Raw genomic sequence first — 17,006 nt, 5'->3', positions numbered from 1 at the left:
ATGGAATCTGAAAACCCCTATTTGCATATCAAAGAATTTGAAGAAGTGTGTTCCACATTCATGGATAGAACATGCACTGATGAAGTCATAAGATTGAAACTGTTTCCATTTTCCTTAAAAGACAAGGCTAAGACATGGTTGAATTCCTTAAGACCAAGATCCATTGGAACTTGGCAAGAAATGCAAATAGATTTTTTGAAGAAATTTTTTCCCATGCATAGAACCAATGCCTTAAAAAGACAGATCATGAATTTTGGCCAAAAGGATGTGGAAACATTTTTTCATTGTTGGGAACGATTCAAAGACCTTTTAAATGCATGTCCCCATCATGGATATGAGAATTGGAGGGTCATTAGTTTTTTTTATGAGGGGTTGCAACAAAAAATGAGACAATTTGTGGAGACAATGTGTAATGGAGCGTTTTTTAACAAAGAACCTGAGGAAGCTTTTGAATATTTTGATTATCTAGCTGAAAATGCACAATCATGGGATACATCTGATGTTCATGATAGGTCGGAAAGTACAAGGACAATTTCAGGGGGGTGGGAAATATAATCTGAGAGAAGTAGATGATTTGAATGCTAGGTTGGCTATGATTTCTAAGAAATTAGAAACCATAGAACTGAAGAAAGTGAATGAAGTACAAGCTGTACCTCAGATTACCTTGAGCTGTAATATTTGTGAAGGCCAAGGGCATTCAACTAATGATTGCCCAACCATTCCAGCTTTTAAAGAAGTTCTTTTGGATCAATCTAATGCTGTTAATATGGTTGCTAAATCTTTTTCAGGTCCTTATTCCAACACCTACAATTCGGGATGGAGAAATCACCCTAATTTCAGTTGGAGAGGTGATCAAGCTGCTTTACCTGCACCCAACATAGCTGGTCCTTCACAAATTGTACCCTACACTACCCCAGGAGGTCCAGGACCATCTCAGTATGCCAACCACATGGTTCCAGCCCAGAAAAAGAACTTTGAAGACAATTTCCAGCAATTATCCACCAATTTCCAGCAGCTGTCCACCAATTTTCAGCAATTCATGCAAAGCCAAGCTGCTATCAATAGTCAAAATTCACAAGCCATTGCTGAGATTCGAGGGTCAGTCACAAGGTTGACTACAACCATGAGTGCTTAAGAGAAAGGGAAATTCCCTGCACAATCTCAGCCTAATCCCCAAGGCCAAAACCACCAATTTCAAAATGTGGCAGGAGATTCGAATGTCAAGCAAGTCAAGGCTATTACAACCTTGAGAAGTGGTAAGGTGATTGGCATTCCAGCTCAAGAAGTAGAAAAGAATGGTAACACTTCTAAACCTCCTTCTGAAAATGAGGCACATGATCCTTTGAAATCTGAAAGTGTCCCAAGCACTACACTTGCGCCTTTTCCTCAAAGGTTAGCCCCTTTGCACAAAGATAAGCATCACGCGAAAATTCTTGAAATTTTTAAGCAAGTTAGGATTAATATACCATTGTTAGATGCTATTCAACAGATTCCTACCTATGCTAAATTTTTAAAGGATTTATGTACCGTAAAAAGAAAATTGAATGTGCAAAAGAAAGCTTTTCTTACTGAGCAGGTTAGTGCTATTATCCAAACCAACACTCCTCCCAAATACAAGGACCCAGGATCCCCTACGATAGCTTGCATGATAGGGAGCTCAAAAATAGGCCAAGCATTATTAGACTTAGGTTCAAGTGTGAACTTATTGCCTTATAATGTTTATGTTCAGCTTGGATTGGGTGAGTTGAAATCTACTTCTATCACATTGCAGTTGGCTGATAGGTCTATTAAGATTCCAAGGGGAGTTGTGGAAGATGTTTTGGTTCAAGTAGACAAATTCTACTATCCAGTAGACTTTGTCGTACTCGACATGCAATTGACTAATCATTCTACTTTCCAAGCACCTGTTATCTTAGGAAGACCCTTCTTGGCTACTTCTAATGCACTCATAAATTGTAGAAGTGGAGTTTTAAAGTTGAGTTTTGGAAATATGACCTTGGAGCTAAATATTTTTAATCTTTGCAGGCAACCGCAAGAAGTTGAAGAAGTTCATGAAGTGAATTTGCTGGAAAATTTCATTGATGAAAATTCTACACATTACTTTCAACTTAGTGATTCTTTAGAAGAATTTGAAGAAGATTTGAAAATATTTGATAATGTTAATGACTCATCTTTTGTTTCCTCAATAGGTCAGCAAGTTACACCACCATGGAGGCCAAAATTTGAGCAACTTCCACCATTGACATCAACCCTCAAGCCTTCGGAGGAGCAATCCCCAACTTTGGACTTCAAACCTCTTCCATTGGAGTTAAAGTATGCTTTCTTAGGACCACAAAGCACCTTCCCTGTGGTAATTTCTTCTCACTTAACTAGTGAACAAGAAGATAAATTGCTAGAGGTCCTTAAGAAGCATAAAAAGTCTATTGGATGGATAATGGCTGATATAGAAGGTATAAGTCCCTTGGAGTGTACCCATAGGATTTATTTAGAAGATGATGCAAAGCCTTCGAGGGAAATGCAAAGAAGGTTGAATCCCACAATGAAGGAAGTGGTTAAAGGTGAGGTGTTCAAATTGCTTGATGTGGGTATCATTTACCCCATCTCGGATAGCAAGTGGGTAAGTCCCATTCATGTAGTTCCAAAAAAATCCGGGCTTACCATTGTTAAAAATGAACAAAATGAATCGATTCCTACGAGGATTCCTACTGGTTGGCGCATGTGTATAGATTATAGGAAGTTGAATGCCGCCACTAGGAAAGATCATTTTCCTTTGCCTTTTCTTGATCAAGTGTTAGAAAAAGTTGCTGGACATGCCTTTTATTGTTTCTTAGATGGATTTTCCGGTTACTATCAATTAGAAATAGCACCAGAGGATCAAGAAAAGACCACATTTACTTGTTCTTTTGGTACTTTTGCTTTTAGGAGAATGCCTTTTGGTTTATGCAATGCACCAGCAACTTTTCAAAGATGCATGCTTAGCATCTTTAGTGACATGATTGAAAACACTCTAGAAGTGTTTATGGATGATTTTTCTGTATTTGGTGATTCATTTGAGAGTTGTTTAACCAATTTACAAGCTGTTTTGGCCAGGTGTGAAGAGAAGCAATTGCTACTAAATTGGGAGAAGTGCCATTTCATGGTACAACAGGGCATTATTCTGGGACATATTGTTTCATCTAGAGGACTTGAAGTAGATAGAGCAAAAATTGAGTTGATTTCTAAACTTCCTATACCTAAGTCAATAAAAGACATTAGATCTTTTCTTGGGCATGCGGGTTTTTATAAGAGATTTATCAAAGACTTTAGCTCTACTTCTAAGCCTCTATGTAAGCTATTGATGAATGATGTAAAATTTGATTGGACACCCGAGTGTCAAGAAGATTTTTGTCGGCTTAAAACTTTGCTAACCACTGCTCCTATTCTTCAACCTCCTGATTGGTCACTTTCTTTTGAAATCATGTGTGATGCAAGTGATTTTGCTGTAGGAGCTGTTCTTGGACAGCGTAGGAACAAACTTCCTTATGTCAATTACTATGCAAGTAAAACTTTGAATTTTGCTCAAAAAAATTATTCTACTACTGAAAAAGAATTACTTGCTGTGGTATTTGCTTTAGAGAAGTTTCGTGCATATATTCTTGGTTCTCCTGTAGTCATCTTTACTGACCATGCAGCTCTCAAGTATTTATTGACAAAGAAAGATGCAAAACCAAGGTTGATTAGATGAATACTTTTACTCCAGGAGTTCAATATTATCATCAAGGACAAGAAAGGAGTAGAGAATGTGGTAGCCGACCATCTGTCTAGGCTCACAGTTGCTGAAACTGAACAACCGACACCTGTTCTTGATTCTTTTCCTAATGAACATCTTATGTTAGTTGAAAATTTGCCTTGGTTTGCTGATATAGTAAATTTCTTGGTGACAGGACAAACACCACCTCATTGGAGCGCTCAAGATACACGGAAATTCATGCATGAGGTGAGATCATTCTTCTATGATGATCCTTACCTTTTCAAGTATTGTTCAGATCAAATCATTAGGAAGTGTGTGCCCAATGACGAAATTTCTGGTGTCTTAAATTTTTGCCATACGGAAGCTTGTGGTGGGCATTTTTCAGCCCACAAAACAGTGGCCAAAATTCTTCAAAGCGGATTTTATTGGCCAACCATGTTCAAGGATGCTTTTAGTTTTTGTAAAACTTGTGAACCTTGTCAGAAATTAGGAGGAGTCACTAGGAGAAATATGATGCCTATGCAACCCATACTAGTGATTGAAATTTTTGATTGTTGGGGGATAGATTTTATGGGACCATTTCCTTCTTCTTATGGCTATTTATACATTTTGCTTGCTGTTGACTATGTTTCTAAGTGGGTTGAGGCAGTCCCTTGCAAATCTAATGATCATCAAGTTGTTTTAAAATTTTTGAAAGAAAACATTTTTGCAAGGTTTGGCATGCCTAAAGCCATAATCAGTGATAATGGCACCCACTTTTGTAACAAGCATTTCTCGGCTTTAATGAAGAAGTATGGTATCCATCATAAAATCTCTACTCCCTATCATCCTCAAACCAATGGACAAGCTGAACTAGCAAATAGGAAGATTAAAAACATTCTTGAAAAAACAGTTAACCCAAACAGGAAGGATTGGTCTTTGAGATTGTCTGATGCCTTGTGGGCTTATAGAACAGCCTTTAAAACCATTTTGGGCATGTCTCCATATAGACTAGTGTATGGTAAGGCTTGCCATTTGCCTGTAGAGTTGGAACATAGAGCGTATTGGGCCATTAAGCAATGCAATTTTAACATTGATAAAGCTGGTTGTGTGAGAAAATTGTAGTTGTCTGAGTTGGATGAGTTGAGGAAGGATGCCTACAACAACTCTAAGTTGTCCAAAGAAAGAATGAAGAACTTCCATGACAAACACATCCAACGTAAGACTTTTGAGCCTAATCAAAAAGTGTTATTGTACAACTCTCGGTTACACTTGTTCCCTGGTAAGTTAAGGTCTCGAGGGAGTGGGCCTTATGTGGTACAAACTGTTTTTCCTCATGGTGCTGTAGAGATAATGAATCCTCTCAATGGTAACATTTTTAAGGTTAATGGTCAAAGGCTGAAGCCTTTTATTTCTAACTTTGCACTTGAGGAATCTACTCTACATTTGCTTGATCCTAATTGATGGTTCTTGATCTATCCATCTCTTTTCATTGTTTTCTTTTGTTCTTCAGTTTTTATTTTTATTTTGGCTGCATTCCTTTCAAAGCTATCCAGGTACTTCCTTTTCCTCTTTCTTTCAGTTTTTCTTTGAATTTTCGGTTCTTCTGTTAGTTGTTTTGCCCCTTAACTACTCTATTTGTATAAATTCTTTCGTTTCTCTTGCATCATTGAGGACAATGCTACAATCTAGTTGGGGGGTGGAAGAGAATTTATTTCTCTGTTTGCATGCCTTAGACATATTTTGGTCCCCTTTAAAAAAAAAAAAAAGAAAAAGAAAAAAAAAAGGAGAATTGTTGAGGTCATGGAACATGTGGAATGTAGTGCAAATAAGAGTATATGTCAAAAGAGGGATTTATCCATTTTATTTAGTTGTTAAACTAAGGGAAAGATGTTAAAAGTTTTGCTAAAACACACACAACACATATCCGGAAGGCCTAGAAAGACTACATTGAGTCATTGTTGGTTGATTTACACTTCAATTGTTTGAGACTCTAATGAACCATATCCTAATGGCTTAGGAAGAAATTTGAAATGAATTAAATGAGAAAAGGGACAAGCCAGGGATCCAAAAAAAAAAAAAAAATCCTTTAGGTAGACTAGTGGTAAGGGCTGACTTGTGAAAGTGTAGATAGGCGCACATTCATAGGTCCGATTCCCCCACTAGGAAATCTAAAAACATAAAAAAAAATATTACATTTGTGTAGTGGAAAAGGCTGCCTATTACCGGGGTCCTTACAAAAAAAAAAAAAAAAGAAGTAGGCGCCTTTCAAAGTGTAATAGCGTGAAAGCTGCCACTACAATGGTTTTGAATTAGAGTAAGACCATGTGGTTTTCTCAGATTAGTTGTTGTGATTGAAACTGTTAATGTCTCTTGGAAGTCGATCTTGGAATTCTAACCCCATTTCCATGCACTTGAAAGAAAGCAAGTTTTGTTACATGTAATTCCCTTGGTTGATTAACTAAATGGTGTATAAATCTCTCAGTTGATACAAAATTCATATTAATCTATCTCCAGTGTTCTTAAACTCAACAAGTTATTTCATGGCATGTGATCCTCGAACTTCTTTTGGAATTGTAGTTGGAAAACTCACCTTCGCATGAATTCATTCACTTTATTTGTTAGAGTCTAGCAAAAAGCTAGTTGGGGGGTGTAATGAAGTGCTAAAACTGCATGATTAAGTTACTTAAGTGAATAAATTGTTTAATAAAAAAATGATTTAAGTACTTAATTACGCAATAGATCACAATACTTGAGTCAATTGATAAATTCTGGTATTTTTGTGCTTAAAAAGATTTATAATACAATAACTTCACATGACAATAAATATTCCATTTTTATTCCTCTCATAACAAGGGTAGTTTGGGCAATACACATGCAGAAAAATGCACACATGCAGGACAACAAATTTGTTCTTCTTTTTAGAGTAGATGAATGTGCAGCAAAGAGATCACTCGGAAGCAGAAAACTCACATGAGCAGCAGCTACTACACCAAGCAGCAGAAAGAAGATCATCCGGATAAAACTCACACATGCTAAAAGCAGCAGAGGCATCACTCGGCAATACACATATGCAGCGGACAACACTCATACAAACACAAACACACGCTGGAAAAATGCACACATGCAGAAAAGCATCACCAGGACAGCACATAACCTGGACGTTGCAGACAAACTCATGCAGAACACTCACAGCACTTACAACAACTCAGACATATGCAGCAGCTACTACAGCAAAAGAAAGAAGACCACATGGACAGCACACATGCAGCATCATTCGGACAGAACACCAGCTCACACACGCAGCACGTTACAGCAGACAGCAGCCTTCGGAAAGCAGTCACACCCATTCACACATGCAGGAACACATGCACACATGCAACGCACACATGCAGACCAACATGCACACATGCAGACGCAGAGCGACAGGAAACAGCTTTCGGTTTGGCAGCAGCAGGAGATTGGAGTTTCAGTTTTCTTTCTTTTCTTCTCGTTTAAGAGAAGCAGCTGGTTTTTATTATCTTTCAGATTTTTTTTTTTATTTTCGTTAGAGACCTCGTTCAGCAGCAGAGTAGTTTTCTTTCAGCTTTCTTTTGCTTTTCTTCGGTGTTTGCAGAACAAGAGTTTGAGTCTTTAGTTTTTCTGTTCGGTTGTAGCGTGGAGCATCTTGATCTCTTTTCGTTTTGGGCGTCTGGAGTTTCTTGTTGGTACTTTTGCTGTCATTTACATTAGAGTGCCTTAAGTTTTCAATTTTTAATTTACTTTCCGTTAAGCGTTGATAGAGTTGGAGTTTTCAGTATTTCTTCCCGTTACAGACTTAATGGACGGCTGCATCTTTTGATTTTTTTCTTAGTTCAGCATTTTTTTCTTTCTTGCTTTTTCGGCGTCTGGAGGTGTTTATTGGAAATTTATTTTCATTCTTTCTTGGTTAGTGCTTGGTAGAGGTGCAGACCTACGAGGGGGCTGCTTGACTTTATTTTAGTTTTCTTTCTTGCTTTTGTTTGGGAGTTCCTCCATAGATGCCGGGCTTCAATTATTTTTTTTAGTTTTTGTTTCTTTGTTTGCTGAAACTTTTCTTCTCCATTGTTATTCGGCTAGTATTTGTTTTTTTTTTCTTTTCTTTCCTTTTTTACATTTACCGTGCTCGTTCTTTATTTTATACTTGTTCCTTTCTCTTTCGGCCGGACAATATTAGTTTTCATCTCATTTAAATATTTTCTCATAGATTTTAATATGGCTTTGTTTAGATTAATTTTTGTTGTTAGAAATATCATGTAGCTAATTTTTAAAACTTGGGTTGTGGAATGAGATTTAATTTATTTTAGATTCTAGTTTAATGCAATATTTTATGATAATTATTGATTTCACTATGTTACTAGTCGAATTTAAATTGAAAATAGATTGAAGCTCTTGCTCTTGTTTTGTTGTTGACGTAAGGCACAACAAAAGCTTGAAAATTATCAAGGCTTCTCTCGTTTGTTTGTTAATGTGTGTTCGGCTAGTAAAATAGAAAATCCCTTAGAAAAATATTGCAAAACTTGAGCTTAACCATTTTATCTTCTGATTATCAATGCCTTGATTGGGTTGTTAATCGAGAAAATTATCTAGAATCCAAAATAAAGAGAGTTTCAAACCCAACCCAAGTGTTCGTTAATTTGTTTTTTTTTCGAAACTCTAATTTCAACTTCGATTATCTTTTTGCATTGCATTTGAATTTTATTTTCATCTCTCATACTTGATTCATTTGTTACTCACAAATCTCTTATACGCTTTGATAACCCATTGTCCCTGTGGAATACGATCCTGGACTTATCCTTGATACAACTTGACACTTCTACACTTAGAAGCACATTCGACCACGAGTCATGTACTGATCAAGATGGCCCTGCTTGGTATGGCCAATTAACACGCATAATTGAGGTTATGTATTATGATGAGTCCCGATATGTGTTATTCAAATGTGATTGGGCAGACGTTACTCGGGGTAGAGGTTTCAAGAAGGACGAGTTTGACTTTACTATTGTAAAATTTTCTCATCTAGTACACACTGGTAGTCGGATAACTGATGATCCGTTTGTTTTATCTTCCCAACTATCTCAATTATTTTATGTGGCAGATGAAAGATGCCCAAATTGGGTCATCGTCGTTAAGACAAAACCAAGAGACGTGTATGACACTGGTGAAAAGGCAATGACTGACAACGATGAGGATGAATATTTAGTCAATGAATATTGTATTAACACTTCCAACAATGAAGCTATTGAACTTGATATTGACGATGTTGTGTGGACGCAAAATGACATAGATGGAATGACAATCGAAACTCGCTAATAGTGTTGAGGTTTCGTTTATATTTCTATAGGCTTGTTTACATCAATTTTCTTTTATATAGACCTGTTTAGTGGTACTGTTTTTGCTATGTCGTTTTGTTGGTACTTGGGTTTTTTAATTTTGTTCTATATTTTTTTAAAATCCAGGTACTTTGATTGTTACTACAGTATTCCTCCGCCACAAGTGAGAGTTTATTAATAAATTCGGGCGGGGGTCACTAATGGACATGTGACTACCCTCTCTTTAATTTTTTTTTTTTTTAAAATATGATATCTCTTATCACATAAATCTATCTCATATCATTCTCAAAATATTATAAAATCTATTGATTTGCATATAACCAATTTTTTTTTTATAGGTACAATGGGTCCAAAAAAGAAGGCAAAGACTACCATACCACACTTGCGAAGACAATCTACAAGACTACAAGTTGTCCATAGTGAGACACAATCTGATAGGGCGACCCATTCATTACCCTCTGTCGATGGGCCATCCCTTTCCGTTAATAGGATGGTGGAGTCATCACCTTCTATAGATTGTCCTTCATAGCCATCATTATCTTCATAGCAAGAGACCCAACCTTCTCCATCTAGCCAAATGGGAGGACAACTATCCACACATACGGAGATGAGTAGAGAGACCGAGCCATGCACATCTGTACCAATAGCACCTAGTTCAGAAGCAGAAAATGTCGACTCGTGTTCCAACATTGGAGATCGCTTTGTCATCATCGTAGGTATGTTTTTGTTTTTATTACTTATTATTTATTTAACTATGAATGAAGATTTACAAAATACTAACAATGTAACTAAATCCATTTTTGCAGATAGTAATGGCGATCGAGTAAAGAGATCATTGCACTCGATTCCTGACATTTGGCATCTTCCAGAAAGGGAGCGCATTGAAATGGAGCTTAATCTTCTTGGTCAACCTATAAAAAAGCAAGACTCAAAGGTGGTAAGGTTTGGTGGTCTGATAGCAAGAAGTAATACGTTGGCTCTAATAATTTACAAAGATTGGAGGTCGGTGCCTAATACCGTGAAGGAGGAAGCGTGGAGTCTTATAAAAGTATGATTTTTTATAAAATCATATTAAAACGTTATTAATAATTAATAGGCATATTTTGAAATTTGTTTTTAGAAAGCTACTCACACACTTGTGTAAATTTATTTTGACTGTAGGGCAAGTTTAAAGTTCCTGATGACAACTTGGAAGTATTCAAAAAATGGATACTAAAGGACTTGGGGAAGAAATGGAAAGACTGCAAGCATGAGTTGAAGAAAAAGTTACTTAATGAAAAAGACACATCTGCAGCACAAGTTGTGGCAAGGGCAAGTCCCGATATGGTGGACTTAGAGCAACTGGCAGAGTTGGCCAATCTTTGGTTCGATCCAAAATATATGTACATTTCGAACATGGTATAAGGAGGATCCTTTCATTCTCGTTTGCCAAGAAAATCAAAATTTTCAATTAGATGATCCTGGTTATGAAAACCCATGGCTAGTGGTACAAAAATTTGAATCAAGAAATATATATATATATATATATATATATATGATTACATGCCTAAGGCAGAGGGATAACCCCGAAGAATTTGATGCTCCAACAAGTGAAAAAGCATATCAAGAAAATGAATTAGTCATAAATTTATTTGTTGATATCTGCCAATTTGACATGATTCCACTACGTAGAGAAGATATTGGACCTTAAGTAATTGTGGGAGGCTTGTCAGAATAACATGAGTATACTAGAAATGTCTAATGAGGATGAGGGTAAGTGGTCAAGTGAAGCTGATACTCTATCCATTATTAACTCTCCAATTGATTCACCTACAACAGATTGTGGGCTAATATTACTAGACCCAAAATATAGTATGTTAGATAGAAATTTGAGTTTATGTGATGATTTAAGTAAGAATGTTTTTAAATAAAGAAGTTTTTGATATTATATTATTGGATTATTGTATAAGTATTGTAAGCCATCGCCGAGGTCGAGGTGTTACAAGAGGTGTCTCACTAGAGAAAGTGCTAAAAGTAGGAAAAAATAAAGTTTATATTCTTGATGATTACACAGGTGGTCAAGCGGATATAGTAGCTTGGCTTGCTTCCTATATTGATACTCTTACAAGGACATATGCACCTATGGCTACATCCTTTCAGGCCAAGGTTCTCCAAGATGTGAAAAACTACATAAAAACTCGTTGTCTGGTAATAATTCACTTAGAAAACAATTTTACTTAATTATTACTTAATTTATAAATAGTTTTGTTTTTATCATTCATAATTATTTCAAGGATGAGCTTTAACTTAATTTTGGCCGATGAGAGGAGCGAATAATGGTTGATAAGCTGATGAATAATGCATTTTGGAGGTACAAAGATAAATGCCATGCAACCTATCAAACTTTAATAGTGCAATAGAGGTGGGTCACAACCCATTTCAAGACTTGCACCCAAACAAATGTGAGAAGCTTTGTAATATGTTCTAAGATTTAGCATATCAAATCCTGCTATCTTTCATCATACTGTGTTAAATGCATGAAACTAATATAGTAATAAGCTATTTCTTTTCTTGCAGTAATGAAGTATTATCAACAAAACAAATAGATCAAATTTAAAGATATACCATCATAAAGATTCTATATCATTTCATCGAATATTAAAGAAATTGGTAACATATATTAACATTTGTAATTGAAGTCATAACATATATTCCCATTTTATAGGAACAAGATAGTCTGACTTACTATAATCTCTCAATTGTATACTAAATCGAATAAAAATCGCAATGGTGCTTGAACCAGTCTTGAAGCAAAAGTAAATTATATAAGTTTAATCCACTTTTATTGCTTAATAATTTTTATGTTATTTATACTACCTATAATAGTTTTTCTTTTTTGTTTTCTTGTAGGACAAGATGGTTGCACTTCAGCAAATTGTTGCATTTAATGAATCCTCCATTAATGATGTTAAGATTTTTTCTCAAGTTCTTGGACCCCATTCTAGATATTTAATAGGTTTAGAATGTTACGTGAAACCTTCCTCCTTAACCTCACCCTCTCCTCAAAACCGATTGAAAAAAAACATATTGGGACTTATAGGAAGCATGTCGTGAGATTGAATAGTTAAAGTCAAAGCAACGAGAGTTGTAATATCAATTACATCAGACAACAAATATATATGGAGACATGATTAAAAGAACAATAACAACAAGACTTGAGGAGGAAAATGGAAATTCAAAAAATCAAAAAATGTTCTAACAGATGCAGTTAATGTTGTCTCAGAACTTTATGTTACCACCAACTTAGCTCTTATTCTCTTAATTTTTGTCTTTTGGAATTGTTGTATTAAGTTTACAAGATGCTTTAATGCAACATTTGAACAATTGTGATGTTTTAATTATGGGTGTAAGCCAGTTGGTTTAGACTAGAGAAATTAAGCAAATCGGACACTGGGACCCATCAACCTCGGTCCAGGGAATTCCAAATTTTTGGTTTTCGGTCCAGTCCCAGGATGGGATTTTCTCAGACTGGACTGGACCGGACCGACCGAATAGGAAAAAATATATTTTTTATTTTTAAATATATTATATATTATCTTATATAATAATTGTATAATTAACTATTTAATTTTCATCTAACCTGTCACCATTAACAATATTAACTTTTAAATATGTAATTACAATTTAATATTCTATTAATTAACTAATGTATATTATCAATTCACCATTAACTAATTACTAATCTGTTAAATTTTTGGAGCAGTTGTAGAAGTACATTGCCATCATGCTTTGGTATTTTGCAGGTGAGCGATTACGTGAGGTGGTGGGACACATCCTTTATAGTGGTGCCGTCTGTGGGATTCTATTTTAGTTTATTTCATTTTTTTCATCGGACGTCAACGTGATTCTCACATGCCGACCATGACTCGTTCTCCAGCAAACTTTGAAACAAAATGCTACCTACCACTATGGAAGCACAACTAGTGGCAATGAAAGAAAAGTTGAAGATGGCGTCAGACGCCATGTAAACTTTAAAGAAGGAAAATGAAGATCTGAGATGGAAGAACATAGAACTCAGTGGCACGATCGTGCCCAACCATAGTGAACAAGGAGAGCGAGAAGCACATTATAATGGGAGGTTGAACCAGGAAGAGGTAGAAAAGAAGAAGATGCATGACGAATTGCAGAGTTTGGCAGGAAAGTATGAAGAGATGGTGAAGAATATGGGAGAATTCTCCTCAGTGGAGTGCCTATTGAACCAGACCGACCTTCCATATTGTGAGAAGATTATGACCATGTCGCTTCTACCAAAATTCAAAGTGCTGCAAATAGAGATGTACGTTACGTCTAAGGACCCAATGGACCATTTGGAGAATTTCAAGGTGCACATCAAGCTCCATGGCTTCCCTGGAGAAATTGTCTACCATGCTTTCCCTCTGACTCTGAAGGGCATGGCGAGAGGATGGTTTGGAACCCTCAAACTGAGGTCAATAAACAACTTCGAAGAGTTGGCCAAGCAGTTTCTAACACAATTCATGCCTAGTAGGAGACATTGACGCCCAGCCACATATCTTCTAAAGGTTAAACAAAGAGAAGATGAGAATATGAAGACTTACCTCACCCACTTTAACAAAGAAAGCCTAACAACCAACGATCAAGACAAGAATATCACTCTTGCCCAAAAACTTGACTCACTCAAAAATGAGTAGCACAAAGGCTATCCCAAGTGCAGGAGGATGTCATGTAATAATTAGGAATAAATTCCTAAATTGTCTCCTTAGGGAAAGTTATTTACAATCAAACTCGTTTAAAATGGTGAAAATATTCACAAAGAGAAAAATAAAAATGATGATATGTGCAATGGATGGAAGAGTGCAACAAGAATGAAAAAGGGCACTAGTCATGGACTAGATTCATATGTTTAGATTTTTGAGTGTCGAAATGAAATGTAAAAGACAAACAAATTGAAATTAACAATCAAAGAATCAACTAAATTGAACAATCTTAATTAATCTGAAAATTAAACAATAAAACTGAAATTATTTAAGTCCTAATTAAACTTTAATCAATCTAATATGCAATGGAACTAAGAGATTAATAAAACTAAGCTAAGAATTAAACTAGATTAGAAAGTAATTGACAAAATACAAACTGAAAATTGAAAAGCCCCAAAATCAAGATTCTAGAGTTCATCCTTGTATTCAAATCACAAATTCTCAAAATTAATCCATAGTAATTGTAATCACTATTAAATAAAAGCTTAAAAAAGTGAGAAAAATAAATAACACGAAATAAATAAACAGCAAATAAATTGCCCAAACTTCTAAGCCAAAAATCTCAAAAATATTTCATAAATTTTAAACTGAAATTAAATAAAAAGTAGAGAATGAAAAGAGCAAGCCAAATAAATGGAGATGAAGATGAAAAATAATGAAGGAGGTTGGCTAGCGGCAATGGACCCTTCAAGGTTCTTCAACGGCGCTATGAATGCCAGAGACCCAGTAAAAATTCTGTGCGGCACTTAATGCTTGTTCTGCAACCCCCCCAGTACGCGGCGCCTCTTTTTCCAGAAGAAAAATTCTGTCTGCAGCTTAGGTCAGAAAAAAATATATATCCCTCTTCTCTCTCCCGGTCAAAAGTCCCATATATCACTTTTGAAACCCTCACTTAGAAACTAAGGACAATTCAGCGACCGATTGGAGATCGAAGTACCAACATTGACTCTCTCTCACTTTTGAAACCCTCTCTCACTCCCTCCGTCTCTGTTAACTCTTTAATCTCCCCCACCCCAGAGCTGCTCGACCGGGGGAGGGGGGTGGGAGCTTCATCTCCTGCTCCCCTCTCTCTCTCTCTCTATCGTTTTAGCGGTCCCTTTTCCTTTTTTTTTTCGTTTTTCGATTTTTCAGGCCAATAAGGGAGGTTAACCGCCCCGGGCCGTCCAGCCGCCGAACGTCAATACGCACCCCTCTGGGATGTTTCTTAGTTGCCGATCTACAAACCCACCGAACGAGGTGCCAAACGGAGCGGGGCGTAGCAGTCACGCGCGGGACGAGTCATCGGCTCACTGCGGTGTAGCAGTCACGCGCCACCAGGGGCTACCTGCAGGAGATGATCTCAGTCGTGTGTGGATCCTCAGGCTTCGGTCTTCAGCTTTCGAGTGGCGGTTTTCCTCCCAGATCTCTTTTTGAGTCTGGCAATGCCTCTAATCGCCGGTAGTTTTTTTTTGCTTTCTGTTTTCCTGTTTTCAGCGTCCGGCTTCCTGTTGTTGCTCGATCTTTGCTGATGTTGGTTGTGTCGCGGGTGGTTGTGCCCTATTTCTCCGTTTATGGAGTCTGGTTCTGGTGTCTTGCCCGTTTCTTTTTGTGTAGTTGTGCCCGTTTATGTTGTTGTTGGTGGTTTGCACGGCTCTGTTGTTGGGGTTTGCCCGGTTCTTTTTGTTTAGTTGTGCCCGTTTACGGTGGTTGTGCCCGTTTATGTAGTTGTTGGTGGTTTGCACGGCTCTGCTGCCGTGCTTTTTGGGTTTTGTTGTTCTGTCCTTTTCAGGTGGAGTCCACGGTGTGGTGAGGTGCTGTTGAGCGGCCTCAATCTGAGGTAAAGAGCTTAGAGCGGCGGTCGATGCTACGGCCGGTGGTCGTTCGGCCGGCCTTCGTTGAGGAGGTTTCTGTGTCCGTACGCAAGCTGGGTGCTCGTGCCGTTGGACTCGTGATGCCGATTGCCTGTGGAAGGTGTGCCGCCGGAGCCCATGCCGTGCTTGTGGTTGTATTTTATATTTTGTTTTTGTTTTTGTTTTGTTGGTTTTTTGGGTTATCTGGCTGTTTTTTAGTTTTAGGATAGGTATATGCTATTGAACTAGTTTGTTCATGGTATTTGTCTCCACATTCTGCCTCCTTGGAGGTTGGAGGAGCAATCCAGTCTCTGTTCATACAGAGCGTTTACTCTCTATTTTGAGAGTTCTAGAAGTTTTAAGACAATGTCCGTCGCTTTATGTGCGGAGAAGCTCCTGAGCAGTTGCGTTAGTTGATCTTATAGTCTGGTTCTCCTGACTTATAAGTCACAGTTGTAACTTCGTTTATTGAATGCAATGAAGCATATTTCTATCCAAAAAAAAAAAAAAAGTCCCATATATCCCTTAAAGTAGCGTGCGGCCTTTTTTCAAATCTCTCCAAAGGAAATCTATATTTATGTGCGGCGCCACTCTCCCAAAAAAAAGTAATATTGCAAGTCAAAAGTGATAGAATTAAAGTTGCCCCCCACTAGCTCGTGCGGCGTGCCCATCAAGGGAAGTATATATATGCTTGCCGTCTAGCAATCCTCCAATATCAAATGAATGTCTATTCCGTACAATTCTCTTTGACTTTTCAAAATGAAAAGATCTTTTCCTTGTGCATTTATTTTGATCACTACATATAAAAATAAATCAAATCAAATCAAATAAGAATAATAAAATATATAAAAAATATGTATTGTGCATATAAAGAAAACTTACTCAATTAAATCACAAGTTCTAAAATTAAGCATAAACCATGCTATTAACCAATATAAATCACAACTTGGATTTATTCATCTTAATTATTTTTTTATATATAAAACCAATAATAATGTAATGAAAGAATTAAAATATATTGGTTCTAAATGTATTAAAATATGTAATAAATCACTCAATCACACCCCGCAACTAGCATTTTGCTAATCCTTGAGCAAAATAATGAAAATTAATTGAGATGAATATTGCATAAAAATCGAAATTCAAACAGAAACAATCAAACACAATGCTGAATTCTCACAAAAGTGACACGTTGCTACTCAACCCCCAAGGGCTATACCCACCAAGACTATCTCAACAATCTTTCACATAGAATTGAGGCAAATTTCTTAGAACTCAAATGTGTGTATGGAGCTAAACTAGCTGCGTGTTCCTTATTACTAGCCATGATTTGTCATAGGATTTTTCAACCTTAAGATTAATC

General features: G+C 36.8%; 1 non-coding gene across 1 annotated transcript; it reads right to left on the bottom strand.

The window, feature by feature from the left end:
* Positions 1-227: 227 nt before the first annotated feature.
* On the bottom strand, positions 228-335 carry LOC122299976. Its single transcript, XR_006239827.1, has one exon. It is a non-coding gene; the product is annotated as a small nucleolar RNA R71 (small nucleolar RNA).
* Between the last annotated feature and the right edge of the window lie 16,671 nt (positions 336-17,006).

This window comes from Carya illinoinensis, chromosome 16 (assembly GCF_018687715.1).
Source record: "Carya illinoinensis cultivar Pawnee chromosome 16, C.illinoinensisPawnee_v1, whole genome shotgun sequence".
Classification (NCBI taxonomy): domain Eukaryota; kingdom Viridiplantae; phylum Streptophyta; class Magnoliopsida; order Fagales; family Juglandaceae; genus Carya; species Carya illinoinensis.
The sequence above is the reverse complement of the archived record's forward strand: the minus strand, read 5'-3'. Positions and strand labels throughout refer to the sequence as shown.